Consider the following 23,720-nt stretch of genomic DNA (forward strand, 5'->3'; position numbering starts at 1 on the left):
ATAATTTTCAGGTCGGATGTAGCTGGGGGAAATACCATTTCACAGGCTGAAGGTTTGTTGAGGTTCTCTATAAACTCTGCCTTCCATGTGGTTCTCTCATACAAGGGAAAGCACCTGACAAGTAAAAGAATGTTTCTGAGAACCTTGTTTTATCTTCATATATTTGCTTAAGCAATGGTTGTCCATGGTCTGAATTTATTAAGGATTAGTTAAAACCATGAGGTGCTACTCAGGTTAAAAGGATCCATCAACAATTATCAACCAGTAAGAACACTGAGAAACACACAATTCAATTTATAAGCCATTCAATACAATTCAGGAAAATACCCTATTGAAATTCAAATATGTCTAACGCTAATTTTAGTGCTGAGTTTAGCAGACTAGCTTGTTTTATTTGCATATTAAATATATCCTCAGATGTAATTTTTAACAATTGAAAGGATAAGTATAGGAGTCAAAGCTACATGGCATTATATAGGTCCAAGGAAAACTAAACTGAAGTGCCTTCTAAATTATATTGGGAGTTAGAAAAAAATAGAGGGTAACTTGGGGGCTACTTTTACTCTTCATCACCCATAATGTGCCCTTCTTTCCATTCTCCTCTTCCCTGAGCTATTGGCACATTAATTGGAAATAAACATCCTTAGCTCACTTTGACACAACTATTCTGGTTCCTAAAAATAAATATTTATTAGACTGGAAAGAACAATATCTCCACAACCCAGGGGACTGCCTAATTCAGAACAGATGTTAGTCCTGTGTATCTTACTCCTCATTTTAATGTATATCCATCAGTCATTAGCTGTTTTGTGTTGTTTGCTCTCTGAACAAAACATGGGCAAAAAAGTTCCATGAAGATCAATAATCTGTCTTTTCATGAGTCAGCAATAACTGAGGAGAGAGCACCTTGTAGAATAACTCTTATCAATCTGTAATTTTGGAAAGGAGGAAAAACATGGCAGACCTCCCTTCTTCCACAAAAATTAATAACACCTCTTTAAGCAGAATGGCATGCACATACTGCCTCAGGCTTTACAGACCAGGTGCTGCTGGCTCTCTGTCTATATGGAAATCAAACTCAGCCAGTAGAGATATTTGTCTGGTCCTTTTAAACTTAATTGTAGAATTAAGATGATATTTTCAATTAAGCAGGCTCAACAGTTCAGCATACGCTATTTATACATACAATTTTGTGCTGCCAAAACCACTGAGCTTTTCATACATTTGGTATATGTTCTGCTCTGCAATCCTTTATCTAAGGACAAAAATCCCCACAGTTAGTTTCCTTCCTTTAGATTTTAACATTGTGTTTTCCAGCACCCACATCTCTTTTATTCAGCAGTGTTCCCTTGCACCATTCTCTCTGGCACCTGCTATGGTCTTGTCCTTATACACATGGTGGAGGGGTGTGTAAAGTTAAATTGGTAGTTGTGACACCTGGCACAAACACAGAGTGCTTTACAAAGGGGATCAATATCATTATGTCCATTCCACAGGTGATAAACAAGGGACACAGGTACATAGACAATGTGCAAGGGGCACATTTAGTATCAGAGCCAGAAGCAGGTCTCCTTAATTCAAGTATCACAGGCTGCTGCTCAAGGGTACCTCTCTTGTAGCATATAACTCCTCTGACCAGCTCTTATTCTCTAACATCTTACGCTGAAATTTAAACCCAGAAAATCCACATACTATTTTTGTTACATTTTCATGACAAATGCAGGAGGGAGAATGCTTAAGATATATACTCAAACAAATATTAATTTAGTACTAGTGGTCTACAGAACTCACCATTCAGAATCTCAAATACTGGCAAAGGTTTGTGTGTATTGCCTAACGAAAAGAAGGAACAGAGATCTGAGCGGGATTTCTCTGTCTCAAAGTGTTTTTACAAGTTGCAATAAATAAATGGGATCATGTAGGTGGGACCTGCAAATGAAACTTAACTTGCAGTCCGATTCACAATTGCATAAAAAACTCAACAAAAGGAATAATTAAGACATTTTTAGTGTAGTTAACAGAAATACAAAATCAAGTCTCTCCATATACTTAAAGGTTTACTTTAAAAAGCTACTGCATTGCAAACAGGTGTCAAGCACTTGGAGGGTTAACATGTTTTTCTTCTGAAAGAGCAATCACCATTATTGCTGATACACTATCTGTTCCTACATCATGTGCAGAGTATGTTTGGACTCCACCTTCTCCAGATACAAGAAAACCCCAAATCCCCTAATTATTTTCATTGGTTATTATGCATAATGACATCAAAAAACTAAACAGGACTGCTACAGTTAGTGATCTACTAAAATACTAGAATGAAATTTTGAGAAGGAGCTTTGGCACATTAAGGATCTAAAGAATATACCCTGCCCTATTTTAATAGCTGACCCTTAAAATGGCAACTTCCATATCTGCTGTGTCATTGCCTTAGCAACAGACAAGATATGCTGCATCTGACAGATACCAGCCTTTTCTAGCTGAAGCTGTGGGTTTGAGTGCAGGGGGGTTTTAGCAATCAGAATCTGATTTATTATTCTAAGAAAATATGGTATGTTTTAGGAGAGTAGCAGTGCGGCTTCGAGTATAGGATGGATACATACTAGCTAGTACAGAATTGCCTGGCCCAGGGAATTAGCCTCTTCAGCAGGAAAAGCTGTTTCTAAACATGGTCTAACACACTTGAAAATTGTAAGCAGCCTGGAGCAGCTACATGCAACAGCTTTGAAAGATGGCCTTATTTGAAAACGTTCTCAATAGACCATAGTTATTCCGTCAATGGCACTCAGATCTGAAGTGCAGTTTTTCATGACAGAAACTAAGTGTCGAGAAAAGTCTTTCATTACTTTTGTCATTGCTAACTAGTATTTTATTTGAGTTTCATTATGGCTTGTTTTCCTATATCAGCGTAAAAAAAATCTTGAACAGGCCTCAGACTTGACAATATCAGGGTCCTTTCTTTTTGGTTTGTGTTTATTGTACAAGTTCTATCAGTGTCTCTCAAATAAATACCTGCCAAAATCCCGATTTTTTTTATTGAAAAGGAAAACATGCAATACAAGTCTACTGTTCAGCAGTATTTCTCAGTGGGCTCAGTTACTAGCACCTAAGGTTATACTTTGTAGTGTAAACCAGGCATCTGTCCTTACTTTCCAACTTCCTACCTCATGCACATGATATTTCAGTAGGCAGGTATGTTGTTCTCTTTATTCAGTTTGGGCTTTTTTGTTTTTGTTTTTTGTTGTTGTTTTTGGTTTTGGGGTTTGTTGTCTATGTTGCAGATATGTTTTGTTATACTGACTGTCTTGGCAGAGAATATTCTGTCACAGCAATCTGTCAAACAAAGAAGCACTTATCCAGCCAATAAAAGAAATGCTGCTTTAAAACTGCTCTGGGAGGGGGTGTTAAACTAGCAAGTGCACGCAACCTTTTTCTTTCTGGTGCCAACTAAGCATATAAAGGTGCAGCTTCTTGTTTCATTTAATCAATGCAGTCAAGGTTTATCTAAAATATTTTGACAAGCAGATACTCCTATTTTGAAAAACTAGAATGTTCCCAAGCTTCTCGTGGTAATTTGCAGCCTTACAGCAGGTAACAATCATTTTTTGCCTTAAATCTCTTGAAAGTTTGTGGATCTCCACCAAGAGCTCAGCTTTATCCAATACAACCACCACCAACAAAAACCAACCTACTCCAGAAAACAAGAAAGTACAAAGACAGGCAGATACAAGTTTGGGGGTTTTTCTAAATAGCTTTTTCTCCCGTGTCTTCCAGGGGTTTTCTAAGAAACTTAGGTATGGTACTTATCACTTATGAGGAATTATTTAGGGAAAGTGAGGAAAAATGTTTCTCACGTTAATTTAAGCTGAAAATTACTGCAAGGTAGTCAGGAAAGACTTCACTGTTTCTCAGGTATTCATACACCCCCTAGCATTGTAAGGGCTCTGTCAAGCTTCAGTAGAGATATCTGAACTGTTCTGTTATTTTAAAACATAGTAATAACCCTGAAGTCCCATAAGTTTTCTGTATCTAACTTTTCATAAACCACATTTTAGAGACTGTCCAGAAGAAATGCAACATTTTTCCAAGGGATTTAAATGAGAAAAGAATGACAGCTCTTTAGAAGAGAGCAATTAAAGTCGTAACATTCAGGAACAGCAAGCTAGAAGGTACAGGACACAGAGGAAGTCAACATATTAGAGAATTGAGAGCTGAAAACAACAAATGCAAGTCTAACATGGCCTGCAAGGAGAAGTTATGGAGGTTAGGTGGGACGCATTTTAAGGCTGAAGTAAACACTTGCCTATAAGCTTTTAGACAGGAGAGAAAATGCTGTGAAAATTACACAGAAGAAAAAAAAACCCAAGTTTTATGATTCCAATACATGCCTTCTTTATTTTATCCCCACACCAAGCTGGTAAAAAATTTATATTAATCTTTGACAGCTCATGAAGCAACTTCATGTCTGCATCCTAATCCTGAAACTATGACAACACTGAGCTTACAAGAAAATAAGTATAGGGCAACTCACAAAAAGCAAAAAACACATACAAAGTAATAGATTTTCAGTTTCACTGAAAGCAGACCTAATTACTGCAGTTGGGTGCTTCCTCAGTTAAATGCTAGAAGTTCTTTTAGTACAACCTAATGCTAACAAAGGCTATCTTTTTAAGTGTGTCAGCTCCCACAGGACACTGTACCATGGAGACTGAGAAAACTATTTTATAGAGCTATTTCCTCATTGAAATCATGGTGCACCAGCAGTACTGGGGGTCAGTTATTTCTGTGTCTGCTCTCAGGAGCTCAGGAGCCTGAGTGCTGAACCGGGGGTCAGGTGGTTCTCCTTGCACAGACTCTTTCTACTGCCTCACCCTGCAAAACACCTGATCCTCCATAGAGCTGACTACTTGCCCTGGGTGTTCTTACACAGTTCCAGAAACCACTGGGTTGGCAAAGGTAAGGAAGTGTCATTACAATTCAGTCCACCCTTAACTTTGAGGCTGACACTCTCCTCAGGACACAAAGATTATCCCCTAGGCTGGAGGACACTCCACTTACATTCACAAGCTCTCCACCTTCCAGGTGCCTTAGAAGACATTTGTTCCACAGGTGAGAGAAAGTTCCTCCTTGTCTGGCACTGGGACTGAATACTGGGGAAGAAGCAGGAGGCAAGAGCATTTTGGCCAAGTCTGTCAGGGCAAGCCTGTATCTGACACATGCCATGAGCATGGAGAGTTCCCACAGAGTGGAGAGCATTCCTGGCTTGAAACATCTTGTCTGAAAGTGCCAGACATTGTAAACTACACAGAGCTGAAGTTTTTGACCTTGGAGGGATGAAAAGCTGAGTCAGCCTTGCTGGGATTCAAAGGATTCAGGAGTCTAGATATTTGAAACCTGCCTTTCATCCACCAAACAGGACGGGAAGAGCTATCTGGGTTGGTTTTTTCTTTATTCCCTGACCCTTCTCCTGATGAAGTAAAGCTTTTCTGAAGGCTTTTTAAAAATAAGAAACCTTTTGCATTCTGCAGAGACCAGGAAAAAAAAAGTCCAGACCAGAATTTTGTCAATATTTCGTGACACAGCAATGAATTTCCCGGAAGGCTGCAAGTAAACTAGAACATGGCATTGAATTTTTTATTACTACTTTTAATTCCTCAATAATTTTGAAGAAAGTATTTCACCAGCATTTTGGGAATGTCACTGATTCCAACCAATGCCTAAACATTTCTGATAAAGAGGACTCTTTTGCCTTGACTTTCAAGGAATGAGTTCCTGAACACAGATTAATTCCAGATCTGCTGGCGAGGCAGGGCGGGGGGAGTGGGGGGGGGGAGGGGGGGGGGGGAAGAACAGGACACCCATCCAACCCTGTTCTATTGCAATGTTACCTAAAAAAGATAAAGTTCAGAGCATAGGGTTCCCTCAACTCCTCTTTAAAGAAGAAAGAAAACTTCCTTCCTTTGAGGGCACAGTCTGATCTGCTCTAGGTAGGCTTTGAACTGTCACGTAGTGACAAAAAAAATCACAACGTTAAAATTGTACCAACTTCCATTGCTGGAGTCAGGTTTTGTCATCAGCTTCTACAGCTGCTTTGGGAATAACCAAACTTCTGTTTCTCTCTGCATTCAGTGCTAAGCTATATAAGAACTACTTAATTGATAATATAATAAAACCCTTTAGAGTAAAGTAAGGATTAAACAGTAACTTCCTTTCAGTTCAGTAGTACACACCCATCTCTAACTACACATCAGCATGATTCTGCATATACAGAAGAACTCTAGCCTTCAGACTAAATGTCCAAATTCAGCTACTTCAGGGAAGAATACATGTATTTACAAAATATATTGCCTTCAGTAATGATGAACAACACCAGCTGTGGAACAAAGCTGAAAGGGAACCCAGTTTTCACACTGTCAAATGCTGTCTCACTTGTAGTAGTTATGAATCTGCCTCAAAAACAAGCAAATGTGTATTATATCTGTAGTGTTTCTACATTTGGTCATGCTCTGACTCCAGCAATCAGGATTGCTCTTCACAGTAAGACTCTCTTCATCACTCCATACTCTTCCCCATCCTCATACAAGAAATCTCAGTGTGCAACACTTGGACCCATACAAAAATGAACAGGAAGCCTTCTGTAGTAAAGCCATTCAGCTGGAGTCAGAATTAGCCAAGATTACCAAGAAACAAGTAGTGTCATCACAGCTCCATTATTAGCAGGTGTTTCCCAGGGCAAACAATGCTGTGACAAGTGTGTGGGTAAGAGAGTAACAGGAACTTTGAAACAAGTGTTTAAAAACCAACATGGTTTGCATTCTTGTTTTTAGGGGAAAAAAAATAGAAATCTGCAATGGGGTCTTCATAGCAGGTCCTCTCTTCATTAATACTATCAAAAGTTGTTTTCCCACCTATATGTTTCTCTAACCTGTAATATTATTCTGAGAAATTCCAATTGTAATCAAGTCACTTTCAAAATCTAATGAAATACATTCTTATTATCATTAATAAAGGCATGATACTTCAAAGATATCTTACATCTGTGTTCTTTTTAACTGTCCTTTGTTGGTCCCTAAGGTTGCAAATTCAAGGCATTGCTCACCAGCTCTCTTCACACCTCTGATTCTGGCAGCAGGCAGACATCAGCTGTCCTGCCCTGCCCCCACCCTCCTGCTAACTCATACCTCCCGAGTTTGCCTGGTGAGCACACAGCAAGCACAGGAGACCACTACTTTTCATACTGTAAAATGCATCACAAGTAAATAAAATGTTATTCTAATATTAATTTACAGTCATATGCTTTGTGTTTTGCAGTAGGAAAAAAAAACCCAACAGATGTGCCCAGACCATGCTGGGAAACAGCACATACAGTACAGACTGTCTAATTAAGATATAAGAGCTCTGTTCCAGCTTGTGCCAGACAAGACCATCACACCCACCCTTATGAAGAGCAGACAGATCTCATTATATTTATTCCTCCATACTTTATCAAATATAAGGGAATAAGCCCCACAATAAATATAGACTTCACTACAAAATTATTTGTTGCTTTTTTTCTTGCTGCACTTTTCAAATATCCAGTACACGGGGAGAACAGAGCCAGAGACCACTCCCTAATTCCTAATGGACATATTGATCAATTAAAATGACATGTGTCTGGTCTTTTCTTTCCTTCTAATAGCTAGCAGCTGAAAGACTGAAACTTTTAAACATGCAAAATCAAACAATTAATGTTGTTATATACCATCCAGCAAGATTAACTTGAAGTCATGAAAAATTAACCTGGCCTCCAGAAGCAAGACCTTATTACAAAAGAAAAAAATGTTAGACAGTGTAAAGAATTTCTAAATCTTGCAGTCATTTTAACTGGTTTTCTAAATATAAAAGATAGGTATTTTCTTCCCAAGATAGAAGTGGAAGCGTTTTTAATTATTCCTATTATGTTATTCATAGCAAACCCTCTCAGAATGCCTGAATCTTTGGCTACACCTTTTACTGCAGTTGCAGCAGAAAAAAAATGCTTGTTTCCTTTCAGTAAAAAATATATCTAAAATTCACTAGATTCATATTACTATTTAAAAAACAGATTCAAAGAAAGTAAAATAGTAGAAGAGCTAAAAGCTACTGTACATTCAAAGTATCTGGTATTGTTTGACAATTATATCAATGTTTTGCTTTTTTAAGAATTCCAATAGAAATAGGACAGTACTGAATCATGTTTAAAATCAATACTGTTCCAGTTGCTTGATCAGCCCTGGTTCACAGAGTATTTTCTGTACTATCATGCTATGGAAGGCCAGTGAAAGTAAATAGGTGATATTCATGCTATTGAAATTAAATAGGATAAAAGAGAAGGTAAACATAATAGGAATGCTTAAATGAAGAGACAGGGAAAAGAGCAAGCTACGTTTATGGCATTAGAATTGAAAACAGCTATTCTTTCCATTTAAGCAAATCAGACAGCAGCAACTTTCACTGGATTGTGAAATTCAAATATATTCTCTTCAAATGTTCAGGCTATTATCACAAATGCAAAGACAAGTCTAAACATTCTGACCAAATGCATTTTCTGTAGGCCTTTGTCTTTGCCAGTCTGCCCGAAAAATAATATTCAGACATGTAGCATCTTTCGCCAAAATGATTTTCACAAGGCAAAATGCACGCACTTACATTAGGAACCTTATAAAATAGGAAAAAAATAGCAATGCAATTAAGAACAGCACAATATTTTGCACTTACCATGTCCTGTTCAAATCATCCTCTTTTGATGTTTACGGCACATCTGTAAGATGCAATACTAGGAGGTGCCTTGTGTGACCTGCTGCATGATGCTGTGACATCAGTTCAGATGATGCAGCTCATTATGGGAAAGACTGCTGTTGCTATGGCAACTGAGATGTGATACGAATCCTTACTGCATTTCCAGGGGAGTCCGAGACAATACAGAAGCCCTTTAAAGAAACAGACAAAATGCAAACAGGCTTTTAAAGTACAGTGCCATGGATTTAGAGCCCACGTCAGCACATGCCTTTTATTACAGAATATCTAAGACAAATTATTCCTACATGATGGTACCAAATTGAGAGGTATGAGCTACAAATTATTTCTATATTTAAAACTTAATATCGTGTGTCAATTTAAGAAGAAATTTTTTAACTCAAATTTAGTTATCATGTTAGAGAACCTTACTTAAAATAAACAACCAGTAGCATGATTTAAGAAAAGAGCTGTAAAGACAGTAGTTATTGAACAGTATTTTAAGAAATATGTATTTTCACACTGCCCCACCCTGCTCCTACATCCAATCTGTCATTTACAAGATAAATCTTGTTGCTAGGGAAAAACACTTGATACTTCAAAATGAACAGATTTCACACTGTTGAATGAATGACAATGAGTTAAAAAAAAAAAGGCAGAGGTGTGGCTTTTTATTCATGGGAGGGTAAAGAAGTCTCCAGCCAAGAAAGTAAAAATCTCCTTATCATTTTTCAACTGCAGGGCAAACTGCACTACCATCTGCATGCTGAGTAGTCTGGCTTTTATCTGCCCATCAGACAGAGAGATGAGTGAAAATTTTGAAAGCTATGGGCAAGCTGCTGTGGCTGCCCAGTGGGCCACACTGCTGCCCTACTCCACGCAGAGCAGGAAGGCTGGCAAAGCAGAGAGCCCCTCCCCGTAACCTAAGTAAAGGACTAGGGTTGGAGGCTGAGCCTGTAGGTGTTACCTTCTGCACCAGGAACCTGCTTGCATCCTCTGTTCACAGTAGTGATGAGAGAAGAAAAGACTATGTGAAGGAGCACTAAAAGGAGCTGTGTGGAAATTAAAATTCACAACTAAAGAATCACCAGCACATTTTTGGCCACTTGCCAGTTCTATTTGGTGAGAAAATTTCTGGCAAAAACTGCATTCCCTAGCCATGAAAATCCCTTTCTACATGGTAGGAAAGAAAGTATACAAAAGGCTGGACCCTATGCTCTTGAGAAGCTGAAGCCCAGAGTAAAACAAAACCCCTACTTGAATCAAGAAGCTTCAAAGCCCTGAAGATGTCCAATAATGTCCATTAAACTTCAGCCTGTGACTAAAACTTTATTTGATTTCAGAAGAAACCACAGAAAATATTTACATCCTCTTACGCATTAACCACCTTTGAAAGAAAATATAGAAAAACCTTTGATATCTTTTGATTAATGGATTAAATGCAAAACCTCTCCATAAATCTCAGAAATGCCATAGCCTTTCTAATTAGTGATATCTTGACACGGTATGGTCTCATTCTTGACAGTTTCTCTCTTCTAATATCAATCTACATCATTCCAAACAACAAAACAAAGCTCTCAAACTGACTCAGTATCAAATCCAGTGTAGTGATCCATAATAAAATGTTATACACAAAAGAGCTGGGGCTCTAGAATTTGGAACATTTAAAACTTTCTTAGGTCTCTGAGGATGTAATTTCCAATATAACAGCGGACAAAATTATTGAAACATGATTTGGGTTGGAGTGATGTGTAAACTGAAGTATGTCATTGCAAGTTAGCAAAATTTATAGTGATGCCTAAGGGGGTTTTGATTTTTTCATTTTTATAGATTTTAGAAGTGCTTGTAACTGCAGTAAAATGTAGATTTAGTGTGCTAGTATTTCTAGCAGCCTAAGTTCATTGTTTATACATGCCAACTTCTGCCACTTATCAGTAGCTCAAGTTCTTTTAGTTATTTAGTCTTGTTTCCAAGGTAGAATGCTGACAGTTATCAGAAGGCTTGTGGAATGAGACAAACACAGGGCAAAGTGAACCAGAAGTCAGAATTGGAAGAATTCCAGGAGCCCAAAGAAGAGGAGTGGTGAAGAACAGAAGGTCTCATCGACTCCAGACCCAATTCCTGGAGGGTGGAACAGGGGTGGGACCAGGGCTGGACCAAGAGATGTGTAAAGTAATGATTGGGTGGACCATATTATAAAAACCACAGAAACCAGTGTTCAAGAGGTGGATGTGCATGTCATTTACTTTTTAATCTTATCCCATACTAACTTGGCTCAGAGTCCTGCTTTGTTAGGGTCTTTCACGGCATCAATACTTTGCTAGATGTTCAAAAGATGTGAATTTTTGAAGTTTTCCCTAAAGGAACTATTTTCGATTTGTTAATTACTATTTGATAAAATTTCTGCTACCTTTGCTATTATACAGATGGAATTGAACAGAGGCAGCACACTTTTGTTTTTCTTAGGAAAATGAGGAGATTCAGAATCATCATTATGGCAATCCAGGAGTCATAACCTAGTTGATAACAAGGCCTCTGCCTCATGCCCATCAGCTTGGCCTTGGATTCCAAATGTTGGGAAGTGCAACGGGTGGGGTGGGCACATCAGGGAAACACCCTGGGCTGGCCACACCACAGTAGAGTAGCAGTGTCCACCAGACATCCTGCTCCAGGCTTATGCTCCAGACTCTCCAGAGTGCATCTGGCTGCATGTGACCTCCATGTAACCTTCCCTTGCAGAGGTGAAGTAGCAGCATAGCTAATATAGGCACAGAGGAGCATGGGGAGGGAGGGAGGTCAGGCAAGACCAGGGAAAATATTTGGCATTTTTGAAGATTTCTGCCTATTTACTGTTAACTACAGACTGTATAAGTCTGTTTATTCACATATGGAAATTATAAAAAAGTGAAGACAAAATTATAGTGATTTTCCTGACTTTTGATAATTTGGTATTTTTAATGTTTCTGTTTATTTTTCCCTAAAATTAGTTCTAATGAGCCCATGTCAGACTGCATGCAGGACAGCTACACTTGGAACATCCCAGGCAGAGTGTAAACCAAGGATTTGTTGCACAGGTCTTATGAATGGTACTATGGTGACTTTACATGAAGGTCTGCAACCACTACATGCTAAAAGGAATTACTACCTTATGAACACAAAAGGTAGCACTCACAAACTTTGTAACCTGCAGGTCTAGAGGAAGAAAGCTGCACCTATTTGCTATGGATCTTTAAGAAAAAAAATGAAAATTAAGCTTTGGTTTCAAGACAGGTCCAGTTATTCACCCAAGCCAGGACTGACATATCTTCTAAATTAAAGCTTTAAAATTGCTTTCTATTCACATTCCTTCCAGTTCAGTGGAACAGCAGATGAAAAGAGAGAGCTCAAACTATCCCAGCACCACATGAATACCTTGATCATTCTGAAGATCATTCTGAAGTATAACCAGTATGTTTCCAAATCAGAGGCACAGGGCTTTGACTATAACATTTTCTCTATCAAAATAGAAATATTTTATCCTACTTTCAATTGTAACAATGGAGGTCAGTGATGGGCATAAATTATTAGTTTTAAATTCTTATTTTAGTTACATTCCGTCTCTCCAACACAAGTTGTGGTTTTTTTCCTTTCGTTACATTGGCACTCCAGCAGTTGTTTTGAAGGGAACAAATTGTATCAATATTCATCTGAATATCAATATTGCTTTCCCTTTTGATCAGTTTATGTGAATAACTAACATTTGTAAAATCCACAGAGGTTTTCAATAGGCAAGCCTTTGCCATATAAGTAGGTACAGCCTTAACTTTAAAAAGTTTTACTTGCCCTCAGTATGACAAGTAATAAGCCAGAGACTAATCTTGACATTATTTACTTTCAGTTTAATTATGTTCAAGAAAATTACCTATGAGTAAACTCACAAACACAGCTAACAAATTAAAATGCTGCTGTAGACCTTTTCTCTGCATAATCAAGATATTTTCATCTGTGTTGTTTCCCTCTCCAAATAAAGGAAAGCAATTTCTTACTGGCTGACACCCCAACTGAAACAGCCAAAAGAGAAAGAGGAAAGTGCACTGAAGGACCAAAGGAAATGAGAATTGCATATTCTGAAGTACCTGTCAAATAAGCCAGAAGCAGGCTTTAAATTAAAAATAAAATGTGGAAAAAGCAAAATCATCATTTACTGAATGTTGATGCACAACAGATCAGCAATGTGTAACCACACAAGAAAGGAAACCTTGATTCACATTCAAGCTTTTGTAATCCACTTCAAGAACCCATCTCCCAGATTTTGCATGGAGTGCCTTAACTGAACAGCTCTATATATCAGGGTTTCTATTCCGACATTGACCCTGTCAGAAGGATAAGTGAGGTCATACACATTGATAGCAACCCTATCTCTCTTCTCTAAATGGAAAGGGATATTAATCAAAGTCTTATTGAGTCTATTGTATTAATCTGTCAACTGAACATTGCATTGCAAAGGAGAGTTATACACAGTCTGCCCTGACTGAACTCATTAAACATCTATGTCTACCTACACTGTTAAGTAGGGAATATTTTCCATCTGAGATTCTGTTCCTACAGTAAGGGAGAGCAGGCATCGGAACTGCAGTTCTGGTACAAAATTGCACCTTTGTATGAAGTAGAAAAAGCAGTAGTGCTCCCACAACTACATAACTCAAAGACGATAGTCAGAACAATACATCAATTTCTTTTAAATTTGGAGCCTCTCATGTGTACTAAGTCATTATGTAGAGAAGTCCCTGTTTACATGGTGAACACATTCACACTTGTTACTGTGCCCTGAAAGGGATCTCCATCACTGGTTTCCTATCTGTGTATGGGTCACTAGTTTCCTATTTGCATCTGGGTCTCAAGAGAGACCATAAGATCAAAAGGCTGAAAACAGCTTTCTAAGTGGGACTGCCTTGCTTCATTTTTAGAAGATTAATCAATTAGTAACTGTTAGTGCAGTTTTTTCTTCTTCCTCTATAACATGAATGCATCTACTGCTAATATCCAATAATTGACCTATTCAAAAATAGCTTCACAAACTATTTTTTTAAAAAGTCAAGAACACAAAGATAGTAACTCTGCAATCTGAAAATCCTGATTCACCCATTTTTTACATCTATATGGTAGAATAAACTCTTCTCATTCCAGCATAAAGCTTATTTAGTCATGACTCAGTGTATTGTGTCACAAAGCAAGGCAATATCCTCATTCCCGGAACACTGAAAGACTACACCAGGGACTTGAATAATGGGACACTCTGCCAGCCACTAATGAGCTGAGGTCCTCAGGTGGAGTATCACAAACTCCAGGTGTTTTGGTCTAGCTCTGGACCAAATGCTATGTTGTTAGAACAATCCAGGGCATATCATATTGCGATATTAGTGTTTTTATTTTCCTTTGGTCTCATGCTTTCAACCACCCAAGAAGGATATTACTAACACAATAAGAAAATTAAAGTCTTCAACTTATTAAAAAAACTCATATGAAAGAATAATAATAAAATTTAAAATAAGTTTGAGATTTTTCTCCTTATATTATTAAATAAAACCTATCTGCAATATAAAGACCAGTCATGTCTAATAGTAAAACTTAAGCTTTTCCAAATCATGTTGTAAATCTTGCTTCCAAATCTTTCTGCCTACTCCGTCATTTACTATAATAGACAGCACCAGAGGTCACAATCTTGTTTTGCCTCTGTTACGGACATCTCTCTTGACTAATACACATCATCATGTGCACATTTACCTATTTTCTGAAGTTATTTCTCATGTCTCATATCCACTTATACCAGTCTTCATCAAAGTTGACACCTGATCACCTCGTCTTGAAAACTGCAAAATCATCCTCTCCAGATACCAAAGACCAGTTTTACCCTGTTCCATTCAGTATATTACCAATAAGTTCATCTATCTGGCTCACCTTACATTGAGTTTTAGATCCTTAAGCATTAAATTAAACATAATTAATTCTATTTTTACACTCTGAAGAACTCTTCATCTTCCTGCTCCTACAAAAAGTGGAGTTCACTCTGCCAGTAACTTTCAAACCCTTTTATCCTACAAGCACTTTATTTTCCACTCCCTCCTGTCTACAAGAATAATGCTCCCTAAAAAATTAAAATCAGAATAATCTTAATCTTCACTAAAATTCTACTCCTATTGCTTTGCACAGTTCTAATCTCATTTGTAAGCAAATGGGAAAACAAGCTGACTGCCATCACCGATCGACTTCCATACTATAAAATGTGTTCTAAACATCCTGTTTTGCTTCATCCACCTCACCTTCCTCCAATCAACCTGTGATACACTTGTTTTATTATGTTTGCCAAGGTATTACATTTTAGGAACAGGCTGAAGTCATAAACTTAGTACACACAAGAGACTGAAAAATCCATGGGAAAAGATGAATAACAATTTTGAGTTCATGCTGCTGCATTTACAGCTACTTGCCCTGGAACTGGATGGTTTAAAGTTAGTCAAGCACTCTACTATTAGGTTAAAACTTAGACTAACTTAAAGCTAAGTCACCTACTGTTTGAATACTCACAGAGGCTAAAACACAACATACTAGTTAAAGTGAGGATCTATTTTTACAATCTGAAGGCAACAGTCATTTAACAAAACTAAACAAAAGTTTTCTTGTCTGAATAGGATCAGTGATTTTAAGAGCTTCTATTTACAATGAGGCTACTTTAATTTTTCATATTTTCTTATTAAAAACAAAGATCACCATTCAGAGGAGTCTAAGATAGTATTTAAATAGGATGGGATGGCAAAAAAGTCTGGCTACTACTGTAACAGAATACAGAGATATGGGTTAAAAAAAACCAAAACCACACAAAAACATAGCAGGAAGAGCAGAGCAGAAATATCAGAAAACTTCTGGACTTCGTAGGTTGCTGCCAGACACTAAACCCCACCATACAGAAGAAGCAATTAGCACTGGCAGAAAACAACTCATATTTATAAGAAGTAAATGTTATATGCCAGTTTGATAGCCCTGAAGAAAGACAACTTTAAAGAAAGGAGCACAGAGTACACCAGCATATTACAAGCCCTACTTGGCATTTTACTACTTCAAGTTAACTAGTTTGTATGGTAGACACTTATACAACGACAATAAAATTTTTCATGTCCCAGTCATTAACCTATTTGCTGAAATTACCCAGATTCTGGGACACAGTAAATTATGCAAGGAGGCAAAACATTATCGTAAAAAAAATTGTTTAAAAAGCGGTGGCTACTCACATTTTAAATAAATCAACAACAAACAAACAAAAATAACCAAACAACCAAAATTAAGACAGAAACAGCCTTTCACACCTGGGTATTCCCCACCCCCTCCTTCTCCTCAGTTCCTACACCCTTTATCGGGTGTCCCAGATCAGCAGGTGATAATCTAGTCAACAAGACAGCACCGGAGAGTAGGAGGTTCTTGCAGCTCTAGCAATTTCATGAAGGCATCAAAATGTAAAGTTTGACCATGGAGCATAGTTTGAGTAGACTTCCTTCTAGAGAACAGCTGTAGGTCCTCGCACAGGTGGCTTTGGTGACCTACAGGCAATGCTCTGGCTAGGCTGTACCTGGGTTTTACCAGAATTCCCTTCAAAGTGGTGAAGTTGCTGGAAATTTGAGAACAAAAGGCCAAAACTGTGCCCTCTGCTTTTTAAATGCATTTTCTTTAAACCGTTAGGAAGCTGGGCATGTTCACAGGACAACATAAATCAACTTATGACAAACCACAGCCACAGAGAGGATTTATCCACCCTCTCAGATGGCCAGTCAGCCAATGAATATGGATGCCAAACAAGCTGAGGGATTGAAATCTGCATCAAACAAAGATGAAATCTGAAATCCTGGGTGCAGCATGCCTGCTGCCTCTTGGGCAGGCCCCTCTGCCCAGGGCCAGGTGTGCTGGCAGTGTGGTTCCCAACAGCAGCAAAACAGCAAGAGGCAGAGTTGTGCCTATGACACACTGAATGCGATGGTCCCCCCAGACAGGGGAGGAATACCAAGGAAATGTCAAGCTACCCAGGTGCTTTTCAAAAGGCAAGCTAAATCTAGACTAGTTGATACTACTGCATGAGCTTAAATTAACTTTCTGACTCAAAGCAGGAATGTGTTTTCAAACCAATTCTCCCAATCATCCACATTTATTGCATTTGCATTCAAATTGCTGAGCAGTCTCTAAGATCATGAAAGGCATTTCTTTCTCATGAAGCTAAATCAGAAGATGAACCCCATGAGTGCACCCAGGGCACTCCAAATGCTCATAGGTCTAGGAACCTGGAAACTAGACATGGTTTAGTCTGCAAGCAAAGCAATGTTTCTAGTGCAGATGTTATGACCCCAGTCCCACTGTTTTGCTCCACTGTTTTCTCACTGAGTGGCAGGGCTTGCTTGGAGGGGCACTGCCACTGATGCAGGGCTGTGACAGCAGGCTGACCCTGTGGGGTCCTTGACATGCACCTTCACTGTTAATAGTTCCAGGAACAGATGGCTCCAAAGCAGCATTATTAGTGCTGTGCTGCATTAAGCAACTGCATAGCTTCAAAATGTGACTTCTCCCTGAAGACAGTACAGCTGCATTACACAACATAGCATCTGATCCAGTAAGTCCTGGTAGACCTGAGCTAACTCTGCATTGTTGCCTCTTCCCCTTGCAGTCTGACAACAAAACCACATCTTTTCCCCACCCTCCTCCTCCAGACTCTCACTGTGCTACAGCACAGCTCACCACACTTCTTCTTCCCTAACATTACTCAACCTCCACATGCTCTTGGTCTTCAAAATCTCTCAAAAACACAATTCACATATGTTAGTAAAGCTTTTCAGATGTTACTGGCTACAGCCCCTGACGACTGCATTCTCACTTGGTGTGCTTGTGCCTCCACAGTCCTTGGCATATTGGGCCTGACCCTCCCTCATGTCTTCACATTACCTGTAACTGGTCAGGCTTTCACCTGCTACTGGGAAGGAACAGGCATCTGCTTTGAATGCTAGATAGAAAAGGGATCTTACTATTGCAAGACTTGGTTTCACAGCTTTCCATATAAAATTTATAAAATGCAGCTACAATGATCCAGTTTTACACTTTCCATCAAAACAAAAAAAAGATAAATCTTAATTGTTTCTTCCTAGTTCCTTAAACTTGCAGCAGTGCGGTTCCACACCTTCCCTCACACTAATGAAACTTGTCAGATAATTTCATCAGCCCATTTAACTCACTAGTTCAGCAGAAAATGACCCCATTTTTGCTGGGTTTGTATCCTGCTAAATTAGTAAAATTAATTGACTGACTGAGATTGAGTCTGTGCCACTCCCCATTTAAAGTATGCTGATAGATGGTTTCACTTCTCCCTCCAAACTGCATATTTCTCTGACATATTTTTTCTGGGCTTGGTGGGGAAGGGTTCATTCCTCAGAGAGTGCTTGATGCTGAATCAGGGCTGGCAATGACAGAGATGGCCTGACATTTTCTTCAGTGCATTTATATAGTACATGTATGTATTGGTCTGCTTTGTGCTTATCCTCCCCCATCACCTGAGCGCTCATACCTCCAACTGATCAAACATCATCAGAGTACGTATTTCCCTGTCCTCTGTGTCCTTCTTATTGTACTTATACTGGATTTGCCTTTTCTGTGGGCTTTGTGAAACATTTGTCCATCCCCCACGATGGTATACAAACAGGGATATATTTGTCCAAGAGACACCATTCTTTTTGGTAATCTCAAGGATGCCCTCCATTTACTATATAGGGTAGGTCAACTTTATTTAGCATGTTGTTCCTTCATCCTGCTTTATTCTCATTCAGTGGACAGCCATAGGCTATCATTTGTTGTAGGAATTCAAGAGGCAGAATGATGCTATTTACTTGTGAAGCTTTCTATAATACTCCTTGTTGGGGTACCTGAAAGCTTCCCAAAGCCTAGCTCCTTCATGCTCACAACTCTCTATAATGGGAGAGGTTTTAATCCTGCTTTAAGGAAGACAAAGGCACAAAAAGATTAAACATAAAAGTATGACAAATATTGAGTGTCTGACCTAACATTTGACTTTTTCAGAATACATGGCTTCCTATAGCATGTTTTCTATTCAAAGTCCAGGTGCTGTTGATTTCAGTCTCAGCTGTGAGCACTTGGCAAGCCAGTTCCTAAGGTTTCTAGTCAGGATTAAGGAAAACAAGAAAACAATTATCAAAGTGACAAAAGCTTAGCCTAAATAAACTGGCCAACCTTGTAGAGAAGCTTTGTGTTCTGTCCTTCATAGGGTAGATCCATATGTCCAATTAATCTTCAAATGAAAGCCCCATGTTATGTACAATGTAGTAGCAAGATGTCAGTTTAATGCAGGTGCATTAAACCAAGGCCAAAGAGCAGACCTGGATATTGTCTGGCCACCAAATGAAGCAAAACTCTGATGCTGTGAAATAGGCAGATGACTGATATGAGTGAATTTTCTTTAAAAATCTTTGGACTATCAGTACACAATAAATCAGAATACATTTTTATAAGAATATTAGGTGATAAATGTATAGGACTACTGGCATTTTTTAATGCATGGTTAGTTAATACATACCTGGCTATCTCAATGCCTTGCATTTACCAGGCAAGATAATTATCAACTTTTGATTAAAAACAAAATCTGGATCTTACATGGTTCCTGGAAATTTCCATCAAATACATTGTTTTACTGTCTGGTTTAAGTAAGTCGCTTAATATTTTCTGCACAAATTAGTCTTCTAGTTACTAAGAATATGTACTTTATTGAATGTAGATATAAAAGAATATAAATCAGTTATAGATGTGGACTTTTACAACATAGGAATATTGAAGTGTAAAAAAAAACAAAAAAAAAAGTAAAAAAAACAAAAAAGCAATAGCCCAGGCACAATTTCTGCACATCTGCCTCCTCATGGTAATGATCTAGAAACTAAAAGTGATATTAATAATCTAAAAAAATCCACAATGACATTTTACTTCTACACTCTTCCTCTAAAGGCCAGAATTCACTTTGACAAAGGAAAACAAGGGCCTGTATCCCGCTTCAACACTCAGCAAAATGACCACAGGCTTGACATTCCATTAGAGTGTTTTTTCCTTATGACTTCAGGGCACAGCCCTGCTTGCCTGTCCGTAGACACAGCCACAGATTTAATCCACTCAGTCATCATTTAATGACTGTTACTGCCATGTTTGGAATCTGATCTTGACATCTTTAGACTGAAACTAAAACCAACCTTTTGTTGACTGTCACTTTGCCTGCATGGCTTTCTGCTTTCTCACATGTGTAAATCGTTTGCTTCAATTTCAGTTTCTTTCCTCACCTATCACTAACACACCACTCTCTTCTCACTTCCATTTCCAAAACAGTTTAAGGTACAAAACTTCCTTACCCTTAAAAAACCTCCAGAGCAGATGGCTTACTAGCATTAATTTGGCAAAGCTCTTCGTAAGCTCTGCAGAACCTTCTTCACAATTTCAAGGAAATCTCTTCTTAAGACTCCCATATCTTTTTCTAGGCATTGTGTGGGTCATAAAGCAGAAATATCAAGGTACTAGAAATCATTCAAGCTGATCAGGACTAGAAGTGATGTTGGAAAAAGACAACTTGAGAAAAGGGCTATATAGACAGTGTCTTAAAAAGAAGCTGTATGAGGAATCTAAGAGTTAAATCTTGGCAGGCAGACTAGAGACTGCCTACATAAAGACATCACTTTATAGGCACAAAAAAACCCCACATCATCTTTCAAAGAAGGTTGTGGAAGGGCAAGAAACCAATAAATAGAAGGGTAAGGAAGTTTTAAGTGGTAGAAAGACATTTTTGAAACAAAGCTATGTCTAAGTGAGTAATGTAGAAAGGACTATAAACCATGGCAGTTCAAATGTGAAAATGGCATGTCAGGAACAATGAAAACATTTAAGGAGAAAAACTTGAACAAGAAAACCAAAACTACCTGTAACTTCTTTCTTGAACATAGCAGGAGCAAAAAGCTACTAGGTAATCTGGATGCGCAAGGGATACTAATAAGTTAGGAGAATAACAAACAAGCTTAATCTAATTTTCACTTTTATGGCTGCTGTGGAAGAGACTTACAAAATTCATACCTCAAAGTTCTTTATAGGCAAGTCACCAGATGGATCACAAACTGAAGTATAAAAAGCTGTTATGGAACAATTAGGAAAAACAAACTAACAGAATACAGTCTTCAATCAGGAGTAAAAAAAAGAAACTCAATCATGAAATATCTAAGATACTAGCAATAGTATGCTACTTCTCATTTTCAAATGCCCTTGATAACTCGAGCATAGCATGTAGAAAACCTGGCACTGATTTTCCAAAGGATTTAGCACAATATCTTGAAAACAAGGAACCAGTTAATTCAGTGTCTATGATGAAGTATAAATAGAATATAAGAAATAACAGATGACAAACAATACAGTGAGGAAGAGTCATCACACATTTTAATAAAAGAGCATGCACCTCACAGATCTGTTGGGGTCTTTGATTGTGTCAGCAAGTAAATGACCAAAAGCAGCCCAGGTGATACTTATCCAAAAGGTACCAAACAAGGTGTCTCACCATAGGCTCTCAAAATTAGGCATCTTGGAAACAAAAAGGAATTCTTAGCTGAAATACAGGAAAGAGAGGGTAGGAGAAAATAGTTCATATAGTAGAGACAGGTCACCAGGGTTACAGTAGGTGAGTTGATGTGTGTGCTTGTAGTTCTAAGTTATACAGTCTGGTAAGGACAAGGACTGTCTCTGAAAAAGCACAGGGAAAAGTTACATGAATAAGTGGCTATGAATTAAAATGATGGATAAATTTCAGTAGACAAAATAGTACTGTGAAATAACATACATAAGAAAATTTATCCTAAGTTTGCAAATACAAGTGGTAGGTGGTGAGGTGTTCATTATGAGTCAAGAATGAGGTCTTGTGGACTTCACAAATAATTCAATGCAAACCTGAGGTTGGTGCTGTAGAAATAACACAAACAGGAAAACAAACCCAAAACAAACAAAACCCCACCAGCCCAACCAAATTGAGTACTTTATTTCCTGAGAAACTAGCACAAGCCAGTGCTCACCTTACTCTAATAAAGGCATTTAAGCCCAAGTCTGTGTCTCCCCTACTGGAAGGAAGCCCATGGCCTATCTGTCTTCCTTGACATGAAAATTGTGGTTGCTTTTTTCTTTGCTCCAGAAGCAACAAGAACGCATGTGATTCATGATTTCCTCATACAAATATAATCTTTGCCAATGGTTCTGCCTGAAAGTGCTCAAAAACTCTATCAACCACCCTTTTTGTTACCTGCTGAAGGAATAACTTGGTTGACAGTGCACTGAAGATCCTACACTGGTTCTCAGCAGCTAGAAATTACTGTCATGTTGTCTTAGTTTGAGGGAAAACAAAATGTTTACCGAGACCAGAGGAGAGGATTCCTCCTCAATAACTACATCACCACTTATTAAATTTAGGAAAAACAAAACTTTAATTAGAAAATGTATATGAGAAGGATAACTGTTCTTAACTACTATATATAGATATATAACTATGAGCAGATCAGAGCAAACTAATCCCCCAAGCACCAAAAAAACCAATCCCCCAAAAGTGTAGGTTCCTCCTGGTGCAGTTATATTTATGGACAGTGTTAGTGTCACACCTTGGCTGGCTGCGAGGTGAATTCCCAGTCTTTTCCCAGTGAGGCAGAGGACAAGGGGGTGCACATCTCACATGGTGCAGGATAGAGCCCCCTCAGTGGGAGGAAGAGCAGACTCTCTCCATATCCTTTGTTCAAAAGAAGGAAACGCTGGAGTTGAGGAATGGTGGTAATTCCCAGAAATCTCCTTGCAGTCAAAGTTGGTCCCCAGGAAGTAAAAAAGGTCTGTAGTGTGTCCTGAAGCAGCTGTAACCCCTCTCTCTCTCCTCTCTCTAGCTCAGAGTGCCCAAAGATGGAGGGAGAAAGGCAAAGAGCAGAGCCAGCAGGAGCTCTCACCAGCTTAGCAAAGCAGTGGCTCTCTCCCAGCAGCTGCCCAAAACAAAGTCAAGACAGCACACAAGAAAAGCCCCTCCCCCTCCCAGGTGCATTGAGTCTGTTTCTCAACTCCGCCCCTCCATTAAGTTGGAATCAAGAGCCATCAACCACTTCTTTGTTCTCAGTTCCGGCACTTCAACTCCCAAAATCTTTGTGTTGGTAGGGTGAGAAAAATTCCCTGAAGGAACTCTTTCACACGTTCTTGAGTAAAATTAAACCTTGAGTGTATTTTATAATGTCTGTTTAGAAGCTCTTCCTATTAGAGAAGTTATTTAAAAATACATCAATCTTATTATAGCAATTAGGAATAAGAGAATAGTTTGCTTAAATACCTGTCACCTACCTCTTCCTAAATACTAATTGCTTTCTGGTATTATTACAATTGCAATAATCTTTGACTTCTCAGATATTTGGTGAAACTTTTGTTCAAAATCTGCACTTTACAAGACATTATTTCAAATATATAATAGAATCAGTAGCATAACACAGAACTACCCAAATGTTTGCCTCTTCAACTCTTTTAACTTCTGTATCCTAAAGATGTATACAGCCCCAGGGAAGATGCCAAAAAGAACAAGGATTATGTGTTTCCCTAGGTGAAGGCTGTTATGTTCAGTAATAATGCAAACAGCTGACTTCAACATCCATAAAGCAGCATAATTTAATGACCAATCCTCAAATAAGTTAGACTTTCCTATAAAATTTACTTGCTCCAGAAGGGTTACATATTTATTGAATAGTGCATGAGAGTAAAATGAAAAGAGGTAGAAATACATAGGCTTCATATCCTAGGGCAATGCATGAAAATACTAAGCTTTCTACCTCTCAAAAATTTATTTTCCAGATGCATATTTGTAAGATATAAAAGTAACTGAACACAAGGCATTTTGGAAACTCTGAAAGAGTAGAGAG

General features: G+C 38.4%; 1 protein-coding gene across 3 annotated transcripts in view; it reads right to left on the minus strand.

The window, feature by feature from the left end:
- The window catches only part of AKAP6 (A-kinase anchoring protein 6), a 301,632-nt gene that overhangs the window by 255,119 nt on the left and 22,793 nt on the right, over positions 1–23,720 (minus strand). For 2 of the 3 annotated variants that reach the window (XM_071557960.1, XM_071557958.1), the window contains exon 2: positions 8,734–8,945. The gene's annotated coding sequence lies outside the window, so the exon portion shown is untranslated. Of the gene's footprint in view, positions 1–8,733; positions 8,946–23,720 lie in introns of those variants that run through there. The other variant, XM_071557959.1, reaches the window with a different exon arrangement.

The sequence above is a fragment of the Pithys albifrons genome, chromosome 6 (assembly GCF_047495875.1).
Source record: "Pithys albifrons albifrons isolate INPA30051 chromosome 6, PitAlb_v1, whole genome shotgun sequence".
NCBI lineage: Eukaryota > Metazoa > Chordata > Aves > Passeriformes > Thamnophilidae > Pithys > Pithys albifrons.